The following is a 10,646-nucleotide window of genomic DNA, read 5'->3' on the forward strand; positions in this document are numbered from 1 at the left end:
GAGACAAGCATATGCTACTGGCAGGATCAACCAGGTAGGAGAGAGGGTGGCTGGGTAGCGCCTCTCGCTCGCCGGCCCGCCGGAGCGGGGGCTCGCGCGACTGTTTTCCGGACGCCGGCCGCGGTTCGCGGGGGCTCTAGGTGGTCTGACGCTGCCGCGGGGTGAGATGGATCGGGCTGGACCCGGCGCAGCCGAAGCCGAGGACGCGGAACCTCGAATGCGACCCTCGCGGACCCCTAAACGAGAGGAGCTGCGCCCGGCCTCGTAAGACACCTCTTCTCCGGTGCTAGGTCGACCCCGACGCCGCTGGCCGCCGCCGCCGCCTTGCCGCTATCCCTCCGCACGTTTGGGGCCGGTGGCGACCCGCAGGACGGCCGACAACTCGCTCGTTTGGCGGGGCGATGCAAGGTTAGGCGAACTGGGCGGTAACTCGGGTTAGTCGAGGGGACTTCGCGGTGGACAGGGGGGTGCGAATCCGGCCGGGCGGCCCTTCGATGGAGCCTGGTGCAGGGACATTCAATGGGATGAGCCGCGCTCGCCGCGGAACCTTCGAGCGCCGCTACTCAGCAAGTAAACGAGAGGGAGCTGCGCCCGGCCTCGTAAGACGCCTCTTCTCCGGTGCGAGCGCCCCGACGCCGCTGGCCGCCGCCGCCGCCTTGCCGCTATCCCGCCGCGCGTTTGGGGAGGGAGGGCGACCCGTAGGACGGCCCGCCGACTACACGACCGTTTGGCAGAGCGAGTGCAAGGTTAGGCGAGCTGGGCGGTAACTCGGGTTAGTCTGGGGAGACTCGCGGTGGACAGGGTGGCGCGAATCCGGCCGGGCGGCCCCATCGATTAAGCATTGGTAGGGAGCCGAGGATGAGCCGTGCGAAGTGGCCTCGGAGGCGGTCCGTGGGGGACGACGGGGGGGGACGGGCGTCGGCCCTCCGGCCCGAGCAGAGAACGTTCGGTCACCCAAGCGGGAATCTGCGCCCCGGCCCGAGTCGGACTCGGTCGGTGCGGCCCGCTGAGGCCCTCAACTATTCCCGTACGCGGGGGTCGGGAGCTGCGGCGCTGCGCCGGCGACTTACCCGCGCGAGGCACGCACTGCGTGCGGCCAGGATGCGGAGTTGGATCGGCGCTGGTTGGGAACCCTCGGGGAACGAAGGCGGACGGCGGCCAGCCGGCGCCGACGAACCCGTCGGGGAGGGGGCTGGTGGCAGGCGCGATCGGCACTATTGCTGACTGCCGGGAGGGAAGCTGCGCCCCGGCCGAGTCAGACTCAGCCGTTGCGGCCCCCCCGAGCCCGCAGCGCGTAGCGCGGAAGCCATACGCCCCCCCGATGCGGAGCGACAGACGCCCCCGCGACCGCGGTTGGTCGGGAAGGCTTTTCGGATAGAGGTCGGACGGTGTGTGTGGACGGCTTCCCGTGGTGCCGCCGCTATCAAGCCGGAGGGTTTGAGAAACGACATTCGCGGAAGGACCGGCGCGGCCGGCGGACGCTCGCACGCGCGGCGCCCGACACTCAGCCGCTCGCTCGGCCTCCGTGGATCGTGGCTAGGTGGGATGGATGCCAAACCGGGTCGTCTCGGTCTCGCCGCAGTACGGTCGCGCCGGGGCCTGCGGGGCGGCGCGGGGAGCGCACGCTCACGCGGCGGCCGGGGCGCTAGAGTGCGACCCGCAGTGGGTAGGAACCGTCCACCCGACGTCGGACGAGCCGAGGCCGATGGAGGCCCTACCAAGGCGGGTCATGAGTGCCAGTCGGTCAGTTGGGTGAGGGGGTACTCGGAGGCCCGCCGGGAGCAGACGGGCGACCGGGGATGGGGGGCGTACGCGGGCGGGCGCCGGGAGAAGACGGCCCGTCCGGGGTCGAATCTCGGCCTGTGTTTTCGGAGCCGGCCGGGCATCACGCTCCCTCCTTGGATGGACAACATTCGTAGTTGACACTTTGTGTCATTTTATCCGAGCGGGCGGGCGCCTCGAGAGGCGGACCGTCCGGGGCGACTCTCGGCCTGTGTTTTCGGAGCCGGCCGGGCCTCACGCTCCCTCCTTGGATGGACAACATTCGTAGTTGACACTTTGTGTCATTTTATCCGAGCGGGCGGGCGCCTCGAGAGGCGGACCGTCCGGGGCGACTCTCGGCCTGTGTTTTCGGAGCCGGCCGGGCCTCACGCTCCCTCCTTGGATGGACAACATTCGTAGTTGACACTTTGTGTCATTTTATCCGAGCGGGCGGGCGCCGCGAGGCGGACCGTCCGGGGCGACTCTCGGCCTGTGTTTAAGGAGCCGGCCGGGCATCACGCTCCTTCCTTGGATGGACAACATTCGCAGTTGACACTTTGTGTCATTTTATCCGAGCAGACGGGCGCCGCGAGGCGGACCGTCCGGGGCGACTCTCGGCCTGTGTTTTCGGAGCCGGCCGGGCATCACGCTCCCTCCTTGGATGGACAACATTCGTAGTTGACACTTTGTGTCATTTTATCCGAGCAGACGGGCGCCGCGAGGCGACCGTCCGGGGCGACTCTCGGCCTGTGTTTAAGGAGCCGGCCGGGCATCACGCTCCTTCCTTGGATGGACAACATTCGTAGTTGACACTTTGTGTCATTTTATCCGAGCGGGCGGGCGCCGCGAGGCGGACCGTCCGGGGCGACTCTCGGCCTGTGTTTAAGGAGCCGGCCGGGCATCACGCTCCTTCCTTGGATGGACAACATTCGCAGTTGACACTTTGTGTCATTTTATCCGAGCAGACGGGCGCCGCGAGGCGGACCGTCCGGGGCGACTCTCGGCCTGTGTTTTCGGAGCCGGCCGGGCATCACGCTCCCTCCTTGGATGGACAACATTCGTAGTTGACACTTTGTGTCATTTTATCCGAGCAGACGGGCGCCGCGAGGCGGACCGTCCGGGGCGACTCTCGGCCTGTGTTTAAGGAGCCGGCCGGGCATCACGCTCCTTCCTTGGATGGACAACATTCGTAGTTGACACTTTGTGTCATTTTATCCGAGCGGGCGGGCGCCGCGAGGCGGACCGTCCGGGGCGACTCTCGGCCTGTGTTTAAGGAGCCGGCCGGGCATCACGCTCCTTCCTTGGATGGACAACATTCGCAGTTGACACTTTGTGTCATTTTATCCGAGCAGACGGGCGCCGCGAGGCGGACCGTCCGGGGCGACTCTCGGCCTGTGTTTAAGGAGCCGGCCGGGCATCACGCTCCTTCCTTGGATGGACAACATTCGTAGTTGACACTTTGTGTCATTTTATCCGAGCGGGCGGGCGCCGCGAGGCGGACCGTCCGGGGCGACTCTCGGCCTGTGTTTAAGGAGCCGGCCGGGCATCACGCTCCTTCCTTGGATGGACAACATTCGCAGTTGACACTTTGTGTCATTTTGTTCGGCCTGTGTTTAAGGAGGCGGCCGTCCTCCACTCGGTCCGTGTTTAAGGAGCGACACTCGCGCTCCGGTTCGGCCTGTATTTAGGGAGGCGGCCGTCCTCCGCTTGGTCTGTGTTAAGGGCGACACTCGGTCCATGTTTGAGGAGCCTGGCCCTGACGCTCCTCTCCGGCCTGTGTTTAAGGAGGCGGCCGTCCTCCCCTTGGTCTGTGTTAAGGGCGACACTCGGTCCATGTTTGAGGAGCCTGGCCCTGACGCTCCTCTCCGGCCTGTGTTTAAGGAGGCGGCCGTCCTCCCCTTGGTCTGTGTTAAGGGCGACACTCGGTCCATGTTTGAGGAGCCTGGCCCTGACGCTCCTCTCCGGCCTGTGTTTAAGGAGGCGGCCGTCCTCCCCTTGGTCTGTGTTAAGGGCGACACTCGGTCCATGTTTGAGGAGCCTGGCCCTGACGCTCCTCTCCGGCCTGTGTTTAAGGAGGCGGCCGTCCTCCCCTTGGTCTGTGTTAAGGGCGACACTCGGTCCATGTTTGAGGAGCCTGGCCCTGACGCTCCTCTCCGGCCTGTGTTTAAGGAGGCGGCCGTCCTCCCCTTGGTCTGTGTTAAGGGCGACACTCGGTCCATGTTTGAGGAGCCTGGCCCTGACGCTCCTCTCCGGCCTGTGTTTAAGGAGGCGGCCGTCCTCCCCTTGGTCTGTGTTAAGGGCGACACTCGGTCCGTGTTTAAGGAGCGGCCCTCGCGCTCCGGTTCGGCCTGTATTTAGGGAGGCGGCCGTCCTCCGCTTGGTCTGTGTTAAGGGCGACACTCGGTCCGTGTTTAAGGAGCCGGCCCTGACGCTCCTTTTCGGCCTGTGTTTAAGGAGGCGGCCGTCCTCCACTTCCTTCCATGCACCACCACATTCGCAGTTGACACTTTGCCATTTTTTCAGAGAGGTGACACTTAGTCGTTTTTTCGAAAGTTGACACTTAGTCGTTTTTTCGAAAGTTGACACTTTGCCGTTTTTTCAGAGAGGTGACACTTAGCCGTTTTTTCGAAAGTTGACACTTAGCCGTTTTTTCGAAAGTTGACACTTAGCCGTTTTTTCGAAAGTTGACACTTAGTCACTTTTTCGCCACAGTGACACCTCCAGCGCGTGCCACGGCGCTTTTCAGGTCTTCTATCCGACCTTGTGCTGTCGAGGACGGCGTGTCCGACGCCGTGGGGAGACCAGCACCATCTCCTCCATACTCGTAAACGGGGTGCTTTGGAAAACGGGGGGAAAGTCGATGAGTACACTGACTACTGGGACCATTTCATTGTACTCTGGCGCACCTGAAGACCAAAAAAGGTACTGCACCTTAGCCCGGGTACCTCACCCCCTGGTACCTCGAGGAGAACTTAGAAAAATTTCGACAAATTTTTGGTGAGCTCCAGGGAGAGAGGCTGATTTTTCGCTTTTTGAGGCCGACCGCCGAACCGGCGCGGGGCGGACTCACAAGCCCCCCAGAGCCGTGGGCACTTAGTCGTTTTTTCAGAGAGGCGACACTTAGTCGTTTTTTCAGAGGCGACACTTAGTCGTTTTTTCGAAAGTTGACACTTAGCCGTTTTTTCGAAAGTCGACACTTAGCCGTTTTTTTGGAAAGTTGACACTTAGTCGTTTTTTCGAAAGTTGACACTTAGTCGTTTTTTCGCCACAATTGGCTCTGAGCTCCAGGGGGAGAGCCTGGTTTTGCCTTATTTCAGGCCGGCTGGGGAACCGGCGCGGGTCGGATGCACGAGCCCGGCAGAGCCGTGGGCACTTAGAAAATTTTCGCCGATTAAGCTGGGACCTCCAGGCGGAGACCGGCATTCCTCGTCCTCGGGGTTCGACCCAGGAACCGGCGCTGGGCAGACGCCGTAGCCACGCAGAGCCGTGGGCACTTAGAAAATATTCGCGAAGTTGGCTCTGAGCTCCAGGCGGAGAGGCTGGTTTTGCCTTATTTCAGGCCGGCTGGGGAACCGGCGCGGGTCGGATGCACGAGCCCGCAGAGCCGTGGGCACTTTGCCATTTTCTCAGAGTCGACACTTAGTCGTTTTTTCAGAGAGGCGACACTCTGTCGTTTTTTCGAAAGTTGACACTTTGCCGTTTTTTCAGAGAGGCGACACTTAGCCGTTTTTTCGAAAGTTGACACTTAGCCGTTTTTTCGAAAGTCGACACTTAGCCGTTTTTTCAGAGATGTGACACTTTGCCGTTTTTTCGAAAGTCGACACTTAGCCGTTTTTTCAGAGATGTGACACTTAGAAACTTTTTGCCAAGTTGGCTGTGAGCTCCAGGAGGAGACCGTTATTTTTCGTCATTCTAGGCCGACTGCGGAACCGGCGCTGGGCGGACGCCAAAGCTCGGCAGGGCCGTGGGCACTTAGAAACTTTTTGCCAAGTTGGCTGTGAGCTCCAGGAGGAGACCGTTATTTTTCGTCATTCGAGGCCGACTGCGGAACCGGCGCTGGGCGGACGCCAAAGCTCGGCAGGGCCGTGGGCACTTAGAAACTTTTTGCCAAGTTGGCTGTGAGCTCCAGGAGGAGACCGTTATTTTTCGTCATTCGAGGCCGACTGCGGAACCGGCGCTGGGCGGACGCCAAAGCTCGGCAGGGCCGTGGGCACTTAGAAACTTTTTGCCAAGTTGGCTGTGAGCTCCAGGAGGAGACCGTTATTTTTCGTCATTCGAGGCCGACTGCGGAACCGGCGCTGGGCGGACGCCAAAGCTCGGCAGGGCCGTGGGCACTTAGAAACTTTTTGCCAAGTTGGCTGTGAGCTCCAGGAGGAGACCGTTATTTTTCGTCATTCGAGGCCGACTGCGGAACCGGCGCTGGGCGGACGCCAAAGCTCGGCAGGGCCGTGGGCACTTAGAAACTTTTTGCCAAGTTGGCTGTGAGCTCCAGGAGGAGACCGTTATTTTTCGTCATTCGAGGCCGACTGCGGAACCGGCGCTGGGCGGACGCCAAAGCTCGGCAGGGCCGTGGGCACTTAGAAACTTTTTGCCAAGTTGGCTGTGAGCTCCAGGAGGAGACCGTTATTTTTCGTCATTCGAGGCCGACTGCGGAACCGGCGCTGGGCGGACGCCAAAGCTCGGCAGGGCCGTGGGCACTTAGAAACTTTTTGCCAAGTTGGCTGTGAGCTCCAGGAGGAGACCGTTATTTTTCGTCATTGGAGGCCGACTGCGGAACCGGCGCTGGGCGGACGCCAAAGCTCGGCAGGGCCGTGGGCACTTAGAAACTTTTTGCCAAGTTGGCTGTGAGCTCCAGGAGGAGACCGTTATTTTTCGTCATTCTAGGCCGGCTGCAGAACCGGCGCGGGTCGGATGCACGAGCCCGCAGAGCCGTGGGCACTTTGCCACTTTTTCGCCACAATTGGCTGTGAGCTCCAGGAGGAGACCGTTATTTTTCGTCATTCTAGGCCGGTTGCAGAACCGGCGCGGCTCGGATGCACGAGCCCGCAGAGCCGTGGGCACTTAGAAAATTTTCAGAGAGGCGACACTTTGCCATTTTTTCAGAGAGGTGACACTTAGTCGTTTTTTCGAAAGTTGACACTTAGCCGTTTTTTCGAAAGTTGACACTTAGTCGTTTTTTCGAAAGTTGACACTTAGTCGTTTTTTCGCCAAAGTGCCCACCTCCAGCGCGTGCCACGGCGCTTTCCAGGTCTTCTATCCGACCTTGTGCTGTCGAGGACGGCGTGTCCGACGCCGTGGGGAGACCAGCACCATCTCCTCCATACTCGTAAACGAGGTGCTTTGGAAAACGGGGGGAAAGTCGATGAGTACACTGACTACTGGGACCATTTCATTGTACTCTGGCGCACCTGAAGACCAAAAAAGGTACTGCACCTTAGCCCGGGTACCTCACCCCCTGGTACCTCGAGGAGAACTTAGAAAAATTTCGACAAATCTTTGGTGAGCTCCAGGGAGAGAGGCTGATTTTTTGCTTTTTGAGGCCGACCGCCGAACCGGCGCGGGGCGGACTCACAAGCCCCGCAGAGCCGTGGGCACTTAGTCGTTTTTTCGAAAGTTGACACTTAGCCGTTTTTTCGAAAGTTGACACTTAGCCGTTTTTTCGAAAGTCGACACTTAGCCGTTTTTTCGAAAGTTGACACTTAGTCGTTTTTTCGCCGATTTTGCTGGGACCTCCAGGCGAGGACCGGCGTTTTTCGTCTTCCGGGTCCGACCCGGGAACCAGCGCCGAGCGGACACATTCGCTCGCTAGTGCCGTTGGCACTTAGAAAATTTTTCGTTTGTCATGAGCTCCGGGCGGAGACCGGCGTTTTTCGTCTTCCGGGTCCGACCCGGGAACCAGCGCCGAGCGGACACATTCGCTCGCTAGTGCCGTTGGCACTTAGAAAATTTTTCGTTTGTCATGAGCTCCGGGCGGAGACCGGCGTTTTTCGTCTTCCGGGTTCGACCCGGGAACCAGCGCCGAGCGGACACATTCGCTCGCTAGTGCCGTTGGCACTTAGAAAATTTTTCGTTTGTCATGAGCTCCGGGCGGAGACCGGCGTTTTTCGTCTTCCGGGTCCGACCCGGGAACCAGCGCCGAGCGGACACATTCGCTCGCTAGTGCCGTTGGCACTTAGAAAATTTTTCGTTTGTCATGAGCTCCGGGCGGAGACCGGCGTTTTTCGTCTTCCGGGTTCGACCCGGGAACCAGCGCCGAGCGGACACATTCGCTCGCTAGTGCCGTTGGCACTTAGAAAATTTTTCGTTTGTCATGAGCTCCGGGCGGAGACCGGCGTTTTTCGTCTTCCGGGTTCGACCCGGGAACCAGCACCGAGCGGACACATTCGCTCGCTAGTGCCGTTGGCACTTAGAAAATTTTTCGTTTGTCATGAGCTCCGGGCGAGGACCGGCGTTTTTCGTCTTCCGGGTTCGACCCGGGAACCAGCGCCGAGCGGACACATTCGCTCGCTAGTGCCGTTGGCACTTAGAAAATTTTTCGTTTGTCATGAGCTCCGGGCGAGGACCGGCGTTTTTCGTCTTCCGGGTTCGACCCGGGAACCAGCGCCGAGCGGACACATTCGCTCGCTAGTGCCGTTGGCACTTAGAAAATTTTTCGTTTGTCATGAGCTCCGGGCGAGGACCGGCGTTTTTCGTCTTCCGGGTTCGACCCGGGAACCAGCGCCGAGCGGACACATTCGCTCGCTAGTGCCGTTGGCACTTAGAAAATTTTTCGTTTGTCATGAGCTCCGGGCGGAGACCGGCATTTTTCGTCATTCGAGGCCGACGGGGGAACCAGCCGGAGCGGACACGTTTGCTCGGAAGAGCCGTTGGCACTTAGAAAAAATTCCGTGTCTCGTGAGCTCCAGGGGGGACAGGCTGGTTTTATTCATCCGTAGCCGACATGGGAACCAGCGCGGAGCGGATTGGTGTTGCGCTGCCATATACCTCATCTCTCTCAGGAGTCCCCCCCTTATACGTGCCGATGGTGTTTTGGAAAACGGGGGGTAACTGGATGAGTACACTGACTAGGGGGACCAGTACACTAGCGAGTGGGACCAGTACACTGACTAGTGGGACCAACACACTATGAGCGCCTGGTACCTAAAATGGAAGTATAGAGGCCGAATTTCGGGCAAGATCACGCCGGGTTAGGCTTCCAGGACCTCGGCTAAGCAATTTTAACGGGTCGCCCGGTTCTTTTTTGATCCAGCCCGGTTCTTTTTTTATCCAGCCTGGTTCTTTTTACACTTCCAGCTGGAGCTCGGGAGCGGCTTTTTGCACAAGATCACGCCGTGTTAGGCTTCCAGGACCTCGGCTAAGCAATTTTAACGGGTCGCCCGGTTCTTTTTTGATCCAGCCCGGTTCTTTTTTTTATCCAGCCCGGTTCTTTTTACACTTCCAGCTGGAGCTCGGGAGCGGCTTTTTGCACAAGATCACGCCGTGTTAGGCTTCCAGGACCTCGGCTAAGCAATTTTAACGGGTCGCCCGGTTCTTTTTTGATCCAGCCCGGTTCTTTTTTTTATCCAGCCTGGTTCTTTTTACACTTCCAGCTGGAGCTCGGGAGCGGCTTTTTGCACAAGAACACGCCGTGTTAGGCTTCCAGGACCTCGGCTAAGCAATTTTAACGGGTCGCCCGGTTCTTTTTTGATCCAGCCCGGTTCTTTTTTTTATCCAGCCTGGTTCTTTTTACACTTCCAGCTGGAGCTCGGGAGCGGCTTTTTGCACAAGATCACGCCGTGTTAGGCTTCCAGGACCTCGGCTAAGCAATTTTAACGGGTCGCCCGGTTCTTTTTTGATCCAGCCCGGTTCTTTTTTTTATCCAGCCTGGTTCTTTTTACACTTCCAGCTGGAGCTCGGGAGCGGCTTTTTGCACAAGAACACGCCGTGTTAGGCTTCCAGGACCTCGGCTAAGCAATTTTAACGGGTCGCCCGGTTCTTTTTTTTATCCAGCCCGGTTCTTTTTTTATCCAGCCCGGTTCTTTTTACACTTCCAGCTGGAGCTCGGGAGCGGCTTTTTGCACAAGAACACGCCGTGTTAGGCTTCCAGGACCTCGGCTAAGCAATTTTAACGGGTCGCCCGGTTCTTTTTTTTATCCAGCCCGGTTCTTTTTTTATCCAGCCCGGTTCTTTTTACACTTCCAGCTGGAGCTCGGGAGCGGCTTTTTGCACAAGATCACGCCGTGTTAGGCTTCCAGGACCTCGGCTAAGCAATTTTAACGGGTCGCCCGGTTCTTTTTTGATCCAGCCCGGTTCTTTTTTTTATCCAGCCTGGTTCTTTTTACACTTCCAGCTGGAGCTCGGGAGCGGCTTTTTGCACAAGAACACGCCGTGTTAGGCTTCCAGGACCTCGGCTAAGCAATTTTAACGGGTCGCCCGGTTCTTTTTTGATCCAGCCCGGTTCTTTTTTTTATCCAGCCTGGTTCTTTTTACACTTCCAGCTGGAGCTCGGGAGCGGCTTTTTGCACAAGATCACGCCGTGTTAGGCTTCCAGGACCTCGGCTAAGCAATTTTAACGGGTCGCCCGGTTCTTTTTTGATCCAGCCCGGTTCTTTTTTTTATCCAGCCTGGTTCTTTTTACACTTCCAGCTGGAGCTCGGGAGCGGCTTTTTGCACAAGATCACGCCGTGTTAGGCTTCCAGGACCTCGGCTAAGCAATTTTAACGGGTCGCCCGGTTCTTTTTTGATCCAGCCCGGTTCTTTTTTTTATCCAGCCTGGTTCTTTTTACACTTCCAGCTGGAGCTCAGCAGCGGCTTTTTGCACAAGATCACGCCGGGTTAGGCTTCCAGAGCCCCGGCTAAGCAATTTTAACGGGTCGCCCGGTTCTTTTTTGATCCAGCCCGGTTCT

The 10,646-nt window shown here is 58.8% G+C and overlaps 1 non-coding gene across 1 annotated transcript in view; it reads right to left on the reverse strand.

Annotated features, from left to right (window-relative positions):
* The window catches only part of LOC147036890 (18S ribosomal RNA), a 1,907-nt gene extending 1,870 nt beyond the window's left edge, over positions 1–37 (reverse strand). Inside the window, exon 1 of the ribosomal RNA XR_015064863.1 lies at positions 1–37. This exon is cut by the window's left edge and continues 1,870 nt beyond it. This is a non-coding gene — a ribosomal RNA (18S ribosomal RNA).
* Between the last annotated feature and the right edge of the window lie 10,609 nt (positions 38–10,646).

This window comes from Syngnathus leptorhynchus, unplaced genomic scaffold, assembly GCF_054491065.1.
Source record: "Syngnathus leptorhynchus isolate UIUO unplaced genomic scaffold, UIUO_Slep HiC_scaffold_379, whole genome shotgun sequence".
Classification (NCBI taxonomy): domain Eukaryota; kingdom Metazoa; phylum Chordata; class Actinopteri; order Syngnathiformes; family Syngnathidae; genus Syngnathus; species Syngnathus leptorhynchus.